The following is a 14,155-nucleotide window of genomic DNA, read 5'->3' as shown; positions in this document are numbered from 1 at the left end:
TGACGATGCTACGACTGATAAATGCCACACTGCTATTATTTTCATAGCTGTGTCCGTGTAACATTGTTCTCATCGATTGCTGTTCGAGTCAGTCATGTCATCTTAACTGATTAATTTATGTGTGACAATTAATGGCAGCAGGCCGACACGGCTTACAGAATGATGATAAATATTGTTTTTCAAGTTGAGGCACAGTCGATCTCGCTTTATTCGTTCACAGAGATATATGTATAGACTATTCTATATTTGTGTGAGTGTACTCCGGTGCACACCACAGTCATGCACGCTGATGGCACACGAAGGGGGGGGGGGGGGGAGGGGGGGTGCTGGCTACCGCTCCTGTCTTCTAACTGGTACTGCAGACTAATTAGATAGAGTGCAGAAGAAGAACTCATCCCTACCCACCCGGTGTGACGTTTTCATCTTTCGCCGTGGTGATATTTCGATTCTCGGCCTCGTTGATCAAGTATAAACTCTACACTGAACAAAAAAAACACCCTTCGATAGTACTGATGAGCGACCTTGTGTGCCTTACATTCATGGGGCCAAATTTGTCCAACCAATTTTTTATATTTAACTTACAAATTTGATTCATCCTAAAATGTTTCCCTTCTTACTCAAGGGACGTAACCACTCGCGGGTACACGTTTTCGAATAAATCGATTTTGGGGGTGAAATCTATTACATTTCACCACCAATTTTCTTCACATGCAAGAAACTGACATGCTTTTCGTCCTTAAATAATTTCACTTCTTAATTTTACCAGGAAACAACATTTCAGTCTTGAGTAGCCTATAATTATATCGAGGGGGAAATATGTACACAGGCGAAAGATGAAATCGTGACACCGGCCCTGCAACAAGCACCATGATTATAATGCCTTTGGCCCACACCGGCTCCGCACCCCTTTTAGAGCAGCTATCCTACGACTATAACCATAGGAACCAGAGAATAATTGCAAGATTTGCTTTTTAAAGTTGTTTTGATAGCTCTATGTTACCGCTATAATATAAAAAAGATCTAGGAACGTATAAGTCTCCGTTTCAAAACTAGGTCAGGTCAAGGTCAAGCTTACCTTTTCTCCCGAACATCCAGCCTTATTCGCTCTTTGTAGGCAAAGTAATCCATGTTTTTCGAGTATGTTTTCGGATTTATTTTGTAGAATGCTTTGATAGAATAATAGGTAATAATGATATAAGAAAATGCAAGGTAGCGTTTCAAAAGTAGGTCATGTCCAGCTTACCTTTTGTCACGAACATATCCAACCTTTTGTGATTTTTGAAAGGCCACGAAATCCATGTTTTTGAAGGATGTTTTCGGGTTTATCATCGAGAATGCTTTCACATGATAGTAATAATGATATAGGTAAATATAAGTAATAATTTCAAAAGAAGGTCAGGTCAAGGTCAAACTGGCGTCTCCTCCCAAACATCTAACCTTGTGTGCTCTTTGCGGGCCGCAAAATCCATGTTTTTATGAGTGTTTTCGGGTTCGTATCCAAGAACGCGTTGAAATGATAGTAGTAATGATATTTTGTCTGCCAAGTTAAAGTAAACAACTCTGTGTACACAGTTTAGTCGTAAGTGTGAAGGATGTATCGAAATCACAGCTTCCACAATACGACATGACTGTGTGCAAAGGCAAATACGAATACACATAGTTCTTTTTGTCCTGATGTAAGTTGTTTATAGGATGCTTTGATTAGTACAGCTTCTAGTTTCTTTTTAAATTAGAATTGAAGGGACAGGCAGAATGGCCGGGTCATACATAATGTGTTGGTGAAACAGTTAGCGGAGTTGGTTAGAAACGATCTATGAAAGTTGTCCGTGTCTCCACAAAACACAAGTACACCTGGAGACTTGCAATTTTCTATAAGACCACTGTTTGATGTTTCTGTTGTGAACAATAATGCAATGCACACATATTATGATTGCTGTGTGTATAATTCTGAACTTGATTTTTTTCTGCTCAAGATACTCAAAATATTTTGCCACATTTCTTATAGCCTGACAAAACATAAAGCACATCCTGGTCCTTGTATCCCTTTAAATCGTTTATGTCATTCTCGTCTGTACACATGTCATAAGCGTTAGAAAGTTCAAGCCCATGGCATTCACCACAAACAAAAGAGCAATCCAAACCATGCTTTTTACAACTATAGCGCTTTGGGTCACTCTTGAGATTCGCCGTGACTGACAGCAGCTTGGAAGGGGCTGGGTGAGGAAAGATCAGCAGGACAGGGTCTTCCAGCTGTCTTTCAGTCACAATCGTGAGGTTCATGTCCAGTCTTGCACTTGGAGATATACACGACGACTGTGGTAATTGACTGCAACCGGGAGTGGAGGACGACAGTGCAATGATAAACAGGAACTCCCCCTTGCAACTTTCGTGCAGAACATCTTGTACCTCAAGTGAGCAACTGTCTGATCATATAACGCAGCAAGTATCTCCTCTCCGGCTTTAGTGATGTTGCTTGGTCTGCTCTCTGGTAGGAACGGGGTAGCCAGATTCCTCAGTTCTTGTGGTATCTGAAGGTCGCTTGCCCGTTCCAAACTGCCTTGGCGCTGTGTCGCAGCCACTGATCGCATGGATGGCTGATAATACTTGGCGTGCTCTGCCAAGAAATCTCCTGGTCTGCCTGACATTCATCACATTTGAATGCCTTGGCACTTATTATGTGGCTTGGTTCAAGAAAGATTTCATGATGGTTGTCCTAGGTGCCAGGGGACATCCAGTTAGTCTGTGCCTTCTCCTACAACAACAGTGACATGTGTCTTTGAACTCTCCAGAGCCTGAGCAGCTATCATGCAGTGCGGATCTCCGTCAGCCGTCCTACACAAGTTTACCGTAAGGGCAACAGACAGTAGATAAAGGAATCGCTGCCTGTTCTCGTTGTTGGCAAGAAGCACATCCTTTTTTCACCTACATCGTCATTTCCAACTTGAAAGGCGAACACCTTTCCTTAACTCGACGGTTATGGGTGACGTCCCTGGTAGATGGTCCGGGCTTGTATCCATCGAAAACCACGGTTACGTGCTGGAACCTGTGTTAAACAAACTAGAAGGAATATCGTAAGATTGCAGCAAATGTTGCACATCGAGGCCAAGGTATCCGCTGCAGAAGAGTCTCTCCGTCCAGACTGTATTTAGACTTCAACACCACATGACTGTCTCTACGGCATGTCAGCTTTGGTAGTTTTTATATTTAGTCAAGTTTTGACTAAATATTTTAACATCGAGGGGGAATCGAAACGAGGGTCGTGGTGTATGTGCGTGTGTGTGTGTGTGTGTGTGTGTGTGTGTGTGTCTGTGTGTGTGTGTGTGTGTGTGTGTGTAGAGCGATTCAGACTAAACTACTGGACCGATCTTTATGAAATTTGACATGAGAGTTCCTGGGTATGAAATCCCCGAACGTTTTTTTCATTTTTTTGATAAATGTCTTTGATGACGTCATATCCGGCTTTTCGTGAAAGTTGAGGCGGCACTGTCACGCCCTCATTTTTCAACCAAATTGGTTCAAATTTTGGTCAAGTAATCTTCGACAAAGCCCGGGGTTCGGTATTGCATTTCAGCTTGGTGGCTTAAAAATTAATTAATGACTTTGGTCATTAAAAATCTGAAAATTGTAAAAAAAAAAAAAAATTTATAAAACGATCCAAATTTACGTTTATCTTATTCTCCATCATTTGCTGATTCCAAAAACATATAAATATGTTATATTCGGATTAAAAACAAGCTCTGAAAATTAAATATATAAAAATTATTATCAAAATTAAATTGTCCAAATCAATTTAAAAACACTTTCATCTTATTCCTTGTCGGTTCCTGATTCCAAAAACATATAGATATGATATGTTTGGATTAAAAACACGCTCAGAAAGTTAAAACAAAGAGAGGTACAGAAAAGCGTGCTATCCTTCTTAGCGCAACTACTACCCCGCTCTTCTTGTCAATTTCACTGCCTTTGCCATGAACGGTGGACTGACGATGCTACGAGTATACGGTCTTGCTGAAAAATGGCAGCTACTTGACTAAATATTGTATTTTCGCCTTACGCGACTTGTTCATATTTCTTCTGCAAGATGGGACTTGTTTGCTGGTCTTTGGTCTTTAGCGTCTAATTTCAACTGACTCCCTCCCCCATCCCTAGAACAAGGCGTCAATAATGCAACTGTGGGTCCTCAGTAACACCATCTCAATCAATCTTTACAGAGTTGTTGGGTTCTGTGGCAACAGCAATAGCTTGGTCTGAACGTTTGAATAAGACATTATCTGGTCATACATTTTCGCCAGAATGACGATACCTATCTCACAGGCCTTGTGAGTGATGGAACAGGAGTCAGGAACCAAGGGTGTGGCTATATGTGTTTGTTGTGTGTTTAACACACTTTAGGTCTGGGGACTCACCAAAAAGATATCCCCTCCAAGAAGCAGTCCGTGATTTTGGTGACTTTCTCATTCTGTGCCTCCCTGGCAGCACTCATGTACATGTGTTGCTAATAAGTTTCGTGCAAATACAACCTGTGTCATCCGGTAATATTCTTCAATTCTTTTCAATATATATATTTTAGTTTTACAAGTTTCAATTGGGATGAATCAGGTGAGTATTACACCATATCATTCTGTAAATATATGTTGATGCTACATCACCATAAAGTCCATAGACAGTGAAAAATTAAGAAAAGACGGTGTCCAAGCTTCTAAATGCTCTTCTTTCTCCTTTAAATTGAATTCTCTTTTTGATGAGGCATGCATTTCAAATTCGACGGTGTAAGAGTTAGGTAGGTCTATAAATCCTTATTGTGTTTGGAAATCACTCACTGTGTGTGTGTGTGTGTGTGTGTGTGTGTGTGTGTGTGTGTGTGTGTGTGTGTGTGTGTGTGTGTGTGTGTGTGTTTCTCTCTCTCTCTCTTTCTCTCTCTCTCTCTCTCTCTCTCTCTCTCTCTCTCTCTCTCTCTCTCTCTCTCTGTCCCTCTCTCTGTGTAAAACACTGCACACACACACACACACACACACACACATACACACACACACACAAACACACACGCACGCACACACACACACACACATCTCTGATTAAATCCAACACAAACTATTACGGGGAACCATACTTCGGGAGATGGAAGATGGCTTTTAAATACAAGTAAACCTGTCTAATTTATTCCTCAAAAGATGAACAAAAATTTCACAAGTGTTTATGACTTTGGAACTTCGACATCCACTGAGTGGTAGTTTCTCTTATCCCTCAAAAAGACGTGCAAACCAAGCGATTAAACAAAGAAAAGCATAACAGGTTCTAGTATCAATTACCACAGGCTCAACTGTGACCGGCATTCCAGCGCAAGCAGTCTGACCCGGATGCCACTGATAAGGCGTTGACAGACACCTCGCGGTGCTTTCTGCTATGGCCGTCGGATGGTGTCAGAATGAATAAAAATGTGGGATGAATAATGCTTTATTTAATTTTATCTCATAAAATAAGCACTAGATTTTCCTAGATCATTGATATGTTTAAGAGCTAACTTTCCTCTTCAAGAAGACATCAAAATATAAAATCTTGCAATAATTCTCAGGTTGTTTTTTAGTCTTATTAGATAATTTTCACCACAGATCTGCCCAAGGTGGAAATATAATTGGTTCCCTGCGTCCCAGACTCAGTGACTGACATTGTGTGCACGTGGAGTGATCGTGAAATCAATAATATGGCTGCACACAAAAGCCAAAAGTGTTGATTTTAGAGAACAGGTTTTGTGGTAATCCCGGTTATTAATGTACTGATCATCACATAAATTCTGTTATTTTACTTAGACCTGCAGTGGCGGTGATAGGATGCAGCCCACTTTAACCTTACAAAAAAAATATATCCACCCCACATTGGGTATCATAGTATAAATACAAACTAGCTATTCGGTTACTAATGAGCAGAAAGGTTATCCAAAAGCTTGAAATACAATAGTGATACAAACGAAAATAAAACAAAAATAAAATAATACAAAAAGATGACAAAGATCTGTTGAAAAATCAACTGAATGTTAATGACCATGTTGTTTTTACTGCTTTGCCCAAAACGACTGCCGACACTGTGTCACCCAAACATTGTTTAAGTAAGCTTGTTTGTAATCCGACATGGCTAATGATAACACTCTGTTTGGCGCCATTGGAGTGCTTTCTTGAGTTAATCAAGTATTATCACGTACAGTTCGTTTATTTTTTCATTTGGTCGATTATTTTGTGTGTTTTCAATTTCACCGGCAGTATTCTTTGATCCAATATGTCAGCTTCTGTGTTCTTTGTAATGTTCACTTTTGGTGTTAGAATGCCGCCATAAATCAACATCGTCAATGTCAGTCTGACGACACTGACATACCGCACGTAGATGAGAATGGAACTCTTTCGCTGCCCCCTAGATTCACAGGCACCTGCAAGTAATAATTTGACGACATCGAAAAAAGTCAAATGGCTCGTTCTCTTTGACGCATGCCTTAAAACAACAACGACCAAAAGAGCAAAGAATAAAACGTGTGCAAGTGTCAAGTGCCTGTTTCTGAATGTGCATGCCGTTTATGGGAGTCGTTGTCAGTGGCCACTGCTGCAACAGAGGACGTTTAGATATGGATTTCATCATCGTGGGCATTGTCCTTTCTAAGTTCTCCGCTGTTTACTGACAAAAAGATGTACAGGCTACGCCACTTTCGCCCTTTGGACTCTTATCACGGTCTGACTGTGTCATAGTATCGAATCTTGACCTATGCCCCTTCTATTCCAGTGTAGGGGGAATTGAATTTCAGACTGACCTACTTACTGCAGGATTGCATCATAATCGTGTCAGAGGATTAAAGCGTTGCAGGGAGTTTAAAAAAAAAGAACTACCAACAAATGCAACTTTAGCGATATGTCTTTTTCACGTCAGTTCCTCTTTTAATGTACACTTTTTATTGCATATGTCACTTTCATGGAAATAACAACAGCGATAGTAACAGCAACAACACCCAGTAGCTTACGCGCGTTTTCAGTCGCCGAACGGATCGCCGTAGAGTGCTATATATATTATATATATATATAAACAAACAAGTGCTGCATAATTATGTGCAACTGTCACGCATTGTTGTTGGAGTTGATGTTGTTGTTGTTGTTGTTGTTGTTGTTGTTGTTGTTGTTGTTGTTGTTGTTGTACGATTATAAAGTCAAAATGATATGAAAGCCGACCGTAGACATGGACATAATTATATCAGTCGGGGATTACACATGTCTGGTGGCCTTGACCTTATTTTCGCAGGAGAGAACACTTAGTTGCAAAGATAATTCTACTAATATCTATGGAAAATATAGGCCATAGACAACCCGTGTCACTAATGATGCACGGTCAGTAGTGACGATAGTTGTTGTCGACAGTAAGTGGTGAACACTCAGTCTGGTAGAGATTGGCCACGCCCCCCTAACTAAAGCGCCTAAAACACAAAGCATAGCTCTACTCAAACAACATACTGCCCTCCTACCTGAGCAAGTTATATTAATATTTTCCTTTGGCTAAATAAAGATTCGATTTTTTTTCCATTGTATTACTTTTCTAGTTATGTATTTATTTACTTATTCAGCCATAAATATAAAAATATTCCACTCACATAAAAAAAAAAAAAATAAGCCTACAAAACCGCTCCAGTCCAACCATATTCCGCGTACACAATCTTTACTTCCATCCCCATTTTGAAACATCGCAACAACGTGACAGACTTCCAGATATATAACACGATCATAATGTGTTCTCTGTTTGCATGTTTGTTCAGTGTCTTGTCCCCACATAAAAGCATATTACTTAACTCTACCTGTCCCAAGATAGGCCAATTGGTTCTAAAAGGACGTTAAAAGTAATTATCATCATCATTGGCCACGTACCTGTGTGGGCGTGTTCACTGAGTATGTTCAGTGACCTTTAACCCTCCCCCCCCCCCCCCACTTATCATGTTTCAGACCTTGAAAAAAATCAGGTCTGAAAAAGAATGGAGTCTTAGATTGGTGGTAAATTTACTGAGATTATTAACAGAATGTCTGAAAAAGGCAATGCGGCCTTAAAAGTGTGTGTGTGTAGGGGGGGTGTGTGCCTTAAACCGGGGGGGGGGGGGGGGGAGAGAAGGGGGGCCTTAAAAGGGCTGGGGGTGCCGAAGTAGTGACTGCCCAGTTTATCGGCATTGAGGTTACTGTGTGAGCCGCTTTACAATGATCTATTCAAAGTCCAATACTGGCTTTCTGAGTCGCCTTGTTGTTGATGGGTCACTATTCTGTCAAACATGTCAAGCGTATGCATGCTATGGGCTACCATAATGTTTATTCCACGTGGCCTGGTTTGTTTACTACATGTAATGGGCCGGTTGCACTGTACGAACACAACATAAACGGAAAACTAGAAACAACTGAAGAACTATGATGCAACAAGGGGAGAAGAGAACAGCAGCTGCTAATCGCGAGCAGACGACAGCGAAGTTTTCAGTTTGGGTGAATGGCATTTATACTTGTCTCGTCATGAAGCGAATTTTTCAACCTCAGTTATAAACGACTACATGAATGTTAGTGCCATGGGTTGTACATCAACAATTCAGAGAGGAAGTGGGGTATTTAGTGTGGAGTTACGAGATAAGAAAAGCCGAATGCGAAAGTTTGTGTCAGTCGGCAACTGACACAGGCACACAAAACGGCTGTTCCGTTTTACTCCCCTGTTTGTACTACATCTTTCGACTTTGGGCATTTTGTGGTGTTTAGGGACAGAAAATAATTGATTTAGTCCTGTTTCATCGGGAAGTTAGCAGAAAAGGGTATGCTATCGACATTTTTAAAGCTGAAAAACATTCCCGAGAAGAATTTCAAGTTGTCAGTGTATGCTGTTGTCGATTAAAACATCGTGTGGTACAGATGGGTAAACCGGAACCATGCGTCTTTGTTATTGCCAATATGCTTTTGGATATTGGCAAAAATGGCCGACTTCCGTAGCATTATGCTTTGATGATCGGAAGAAACCATCCAATCACAGCCCCCGAATTCCCCCACGTGTCCATCAGAACTGCTATATCATTAGATATACATACGGTGTTGTCGTTGTTATTGTTGCTGTTGGAGATTATTCAAGCATAAATTAATGTAGTCCATTGGTAGAGACGGTTGCTTTGTTGACTCTGTTTCTTTCTGCACGGTAACTCAGTGTTGGTGTTTTTTTCTCGTTTTGTTTGGTTTACTGAGTTTTGAGTGTGTGTGGGGGGGGGAGGGGTGCGCGTGTGTGGCGCGCGTGTGCGGTGCGCGGGCGCGCATTTTATTTCTAAAGCCTGGCTGAGAAATATCTGTGCTTCTTTATTTACCAACAGTGTCGTTTGTGAGTAGTGTTTATGATACCACTGACACACTAACCCCGCCAAATTTGGAGAGAGAAAAAAAAGATTGCATTCGCCTCGGTTTGCAGCGAACCTTATCTGATATTCATCAACTATAATGATCCTTCCTCGTCGAATCAGATCATCGTCAGGCCCTTCGTGAAGTTTGTCTCCTGGGTCAGTGTTTCATTTTTACTGACTGACCTAGTCTGGGTTTGACTTGCACCCTTGCTATCATGCAGATATGGGAAAAGAAAGTTGCATTACTGACCCTGCCTCAGTGTGACATGCGCAATTTGAAATATCAGTTTCTTCTTGGGCATGAATCAAAACCAAAAACACTGAATAACAAAACCAACCCAAAAAAATCTAATTATAAGCTGAATTGATCACCTTTCTCTGAGTTTTCATTTTAATAGTTATTTTTGTTCTGTAACTGTTGGTGTTTAAAATGCTCACAAAAGGTTGAACTTAAAAAAAAAATGTTAAAAAAAAGGTCCTGTTCAGTTTTACGAAAATTATTTCAGTTCGTAGATATAAATCAGCGTTTAAGTTTTCAGTTTGCAGTTCTGGGTAAACGCAGACGATATCGGCTGTTCTTTACGTCTGAAAGGATTGAAAGTTTGGTACATTGCGTTTGGGACACTGTTCTTTATTACACACTCTGCCTCGTATCGTCGCGTTTGAGTAGCTTCGATCGAAATCGATGTGTATGCTTTCGTTTGCCCCACTCTATTTTATTGCTATTTTAGCCGCTGCAAAGTTACGGGGCTGGATTTAACAAGCAAAGATGTATATGTGGGTAAATAATGTAACGGTCAACAAGGTACCATAACCGTTTAAAGGATGAAGAACATGATCATAATTATTGCCGACGACTGACGGATCATTGACTCAGTGACCCTGACATGGACGTTACAAACCAAAACTCTATAATACAACCTTACCTCTCCGTATTACGACCGAATGTATGTTACATTTCTAAAGTCGTTAGACATAGGTACTACTGTATTGGTTTCACCAAAAGCAATGAATCCTCCATAAAAAAATATTTTAAAAATTATTAAAAAAAAAAGTAAAATAAAATTAAGTAGATAAAAATATGTTTTATGTATCATTATTATATTATCGCATATAATATCGTATTACATATGCATTTATGAATTAAATAACATAGTATGATATGTGTACATGTTCAGTATTATCGAAGGAGCAGCGTTTATAACCCGTCACTGACTCAGTGAAGAGCTTTAGATCTATAGACTGCTCTCTGTATACATCACTCAAAGGTGAAAGTTCAACCATGTGTGTCAAGGTACACGGGGGATAACCGGTCAAAGGCCGAACAGAAGCCGAAGGCCGCTCATGATACGTGTGAAGGCAAGTTTTGTCTGTTTTCTAGGTATTGTTTGATTTATGTCGGGATTTAAGGTAAGCTACTGATTCAGCGATGACTAAATTTGTTTCTCGATGCATAAAAAGTCAGGGAGCGATTGATATTTGCCCGTAAATAGCCTTCAAAGCTGAAAATGTCCGCGATCGAGCACCAGAAATGGCTGTTCGATGGGTTTTGCAAGTAGAAATGTGCTTTATTTCACCAAATCAGCTCGTATTTGGTGTGGGTACGGGATTCTAGAGGACGAAGGAGTCATAAGAGGTGCAAAGAAGTGCTATTTGGGAGTAGAATAAATCTTCCGAGACAGTAGACAAGAGAAGGTCATATTTGAGAGACGCGCGTAGGCCGATTGTCTTTCCGACAAGCGAATGATACAGCAGATTAATCATTCGTTTTGACCAGAAACCTAGTCTCTAGTTTTTATGAATGAGTTTTTTAATTAAAACAATCACGAGAACTCTCTCGCTTAGCCTAATGGCTGTTCGATGGGTTTCGCAAGTAGAAATGTGCTTTATTTCACCAAATCAGCTCGTATTTGACATCGGTTTGGTATATATATATATATTTTCTAATCCTACCGCGAACTGGATAGCAGACGCGGCACGACTGTTGCACCACACTTTGAAGTAATCCCACACTTTGAAGTAAATTACTTCAAAGTGTGGGGATGTGCCCCACACTTTGAAGTAAACCCATTTTTTACTTCAAAGTGTGGGGGGATCTTCCCACACTTTGAAGTAAACTCAGTTTTTACTTCAAAGTGTGGGGGGATCTTCCCACACTTTGAAGTAACTTACTTCAAAGCGTGGGACTTTTGCATCGCCTGTTTGAGCCTGATGATTTTGTCCAAAAAATGGCAAAGTCTTTTGGATGAGTGAACAGAAAAAGTGAGCGAGCCAAGAAACATAGTGATGTTTGTTATCAGGCTTTAAGCAATGTCCCATTGTTGAGTGTGACGAAAACTCGTGGTGACGATTTTAAAACATGTTGGGTCACGCATGGTCCAATCTTACATGGTCCAATCTTACATGGTCCAACCTTACATGGTCCAATCTTACCTGGTCCAATCTTACATGGTCCAATCTTACATGGTCCAACCTTACATGGTCCAACCTTACATGGTCCAATCTTACATGGTCCAATCTTACATGGTCCAATCTTACATGGTCCAACCTTACATGGTCCAATCTTACATGGTCCAATCTTGCATGGTCCAACCTTGCATGGTCCAACCTTGCATGGTCCAACCTTACATGGTCCAACCTTACATGGGCCAATATAACATGGTCCAACCTTACATGGTCCAACCTTACATGGTCCAATCTTACATGGTCCAATATTACATGGTCCAACCTTACATGGTCCAATCTTACATGGTCTAATATTACATGGCCCAACCTTACATGGTCCAACATTACATGGTCCAATCTTACATGGTCCAACCTTACATGGTCCAACCTTACATGGTCCAACCTTACATGGTCCAACCTTACATGGTCCAATCTTACATGGTCCAATCTTACATGGTCCAACCTTACATGGTCCAATCTTACATGGTCCAACCTTACATGATCCAATCTTACATGGTCCAATCTTACATGGTCCAATATTACATGGTCCAACCTTACATGGTGCAACCTTACATGGTCCAATCTTACATGGTCCAATAATATATATATGGACCATGTAAGATTGGACCATGTAAGGTTGGACCATGTAAGGTTGGACCATGTAAGATTGGACCATGCGTGACCCAACATGTTTTAAAATCGTCACCACGAGTTTTCGTCACACTCAACAATGGGACATTGCTTAAAGCCTGATAACAAACATCACTATGTTTCTTGGCTCGCTCACTTTTTCTGTTCACTCATCCAAAAGACTGCCTTTTTTTGGACAAAATCATCAGGCGATGCAAAAGTCCCACGCTTTGAAGTAAGTTACTTCAAAGTGTGGGAAGATCCCCCCACACTTTGAAGTAAAAACTGAGTTTACTTCAAAGTGTGGGAAGATCCCCCCACACTTTGAAGTAAAAAATGGGTTTACTTGAAAGTGTGGTGCAACAGTCGTGCCGCGTCTGCTATCCAGTTCGCGGCAGGATTAGAAAAAATATATATATACCAAACCGATGTCAAATACGAGCTGATTTGGTGAAATAAAGCACATTTCTACTTGCGAAACCCATCGAACAGCCATTAGGCTAAGCGAGAGAGTTCTCGTGATTGTTTTAATTAAAAAACTCATTCATAAAAACTAGAGACTAGGTTTCTGGTCAAAACGAATGATTAATCTGCTGTATCATTCGCTTGTCGGAAAGACAATCGGCCTACGCGCGTCTCTCAAATATGACCTTCTCTTGTCTACTGTCTCGGAAGATTTATTCTACTCCCAAATAGCACTTCTTTGCACCTCTTATGACTCCTTCGTCCTCTAGAATCCCGTACCCACACCAAATACGAGCTGATTTGGTGAAATAAAGCACATTTCTACTTGCAAAACCCATCGAACAGCCATTTCCGGTGCTCGATCGCGGACATTTCAGCTTTGAAGGCTATTTACGGGCAAATATCAATCGCTCCCTGACTTTTTATGCATCAAGAAACAAATTTAGTCATCGCTGAATCAGTAGCTTACCTTAAATCCCGACATAAATCAAACAATACCTAGAAAACAGACAAAACTTGCCTTCACACGTGTCATGAGCGGCCTTCGGCTTCTGTTCGGCCTTTGACCGGTTATCCCCCGTGAGGTAGTAACGACAAGCAAGGTGACGTGACTCCCTGATGCTACCGACCGCTGTCGTCAGTGTCACGTCCACTTGTTGAACTTTGCGGGACCGGCGAATGAATGACCACTGCCCCCGCGGCCGCTTTCCTTTCCATGCAGTTGGTCAGATTGCTGGATGACCGCTTTGCCGAAGGTCAAAGAAAGAGAGAGAGCGTTGCCGGTAGCCTACATAATGCCAACAATGCCGCAGTCATGTACTAATCCGGTCATGTGTATACACTACAGTGACTATACTGTAGGCCTTCCTCACCGGCGGCAAGGCTACATCTGAGTTTCTAAGCCATTGCCATCGTCATCGACTTGGGACGCATTACACCCCCGTATATTGGGGTGTGTATCGGTTTTGATCCGTCTGTTCAAGTTATCTCTGTGTTTGTTTGTTTGTTTGTTTGTTTGTCCGCACTTACATCTCTGGTGTTTATGAGACGCCGGATTGACCTAAAATGTGGTGTATAGCTTGTTAGTGGGGTATGGGTGGATGGATGGGAGGATGGATTGTTGAATAAATTGATTGATGGAAACGATAGACTAGAAATTGATTCGGGCAAAAGTGTGCAAATCATGACTTGAAAGTAACTTGAAAGTAAGAGACAGTGTTTCATCATTTACTCTGCCAC

The 14,155-nt window shown here is 41.0% G+C and overlaps 1 long non-coding RNA gene across 1 annotated transcript in view; it reads left to right on the top strand.

Moving 5' to 3' along the window:
- The first annotated feature begins 964 nt into the window (after positions 1-964).
- Positions 965-14,155, top strand: part of LOC138966485 (uncharacterized) — a 114,555-nt gene continuing 101,364 nt past the window's right edge. Inside the window, exon 1 of the long non-coding RNA XR_011455701.1 lies at positions 965-1,299. This is a non-coding gene — a long non-coding RNA (uncharacterized lncRNA). The remainder of the gene's footprint in view (positions 1,300-14,155) is intronic.

Source organism: Littorina saxatilis, linkage group LG5 (assembly GCF_037325665.1).
Source record: "Littorina saxatilis isolate snail1 linkage group LG5, US_GU_Lsax_2.0, whole genome shotgun sequence".
Classification (NCBI taxonomy): Eukaryota; Metazoa; Mollusca; class Gastropoda; order Littorinimorpha; family Littorinidae; genus Littorina; species Littorina saxatilis.
Note: the sequence above shows the minus strand (reverse complement) of the source record. Positions and strands in the feature narration are given on the sequence as shown.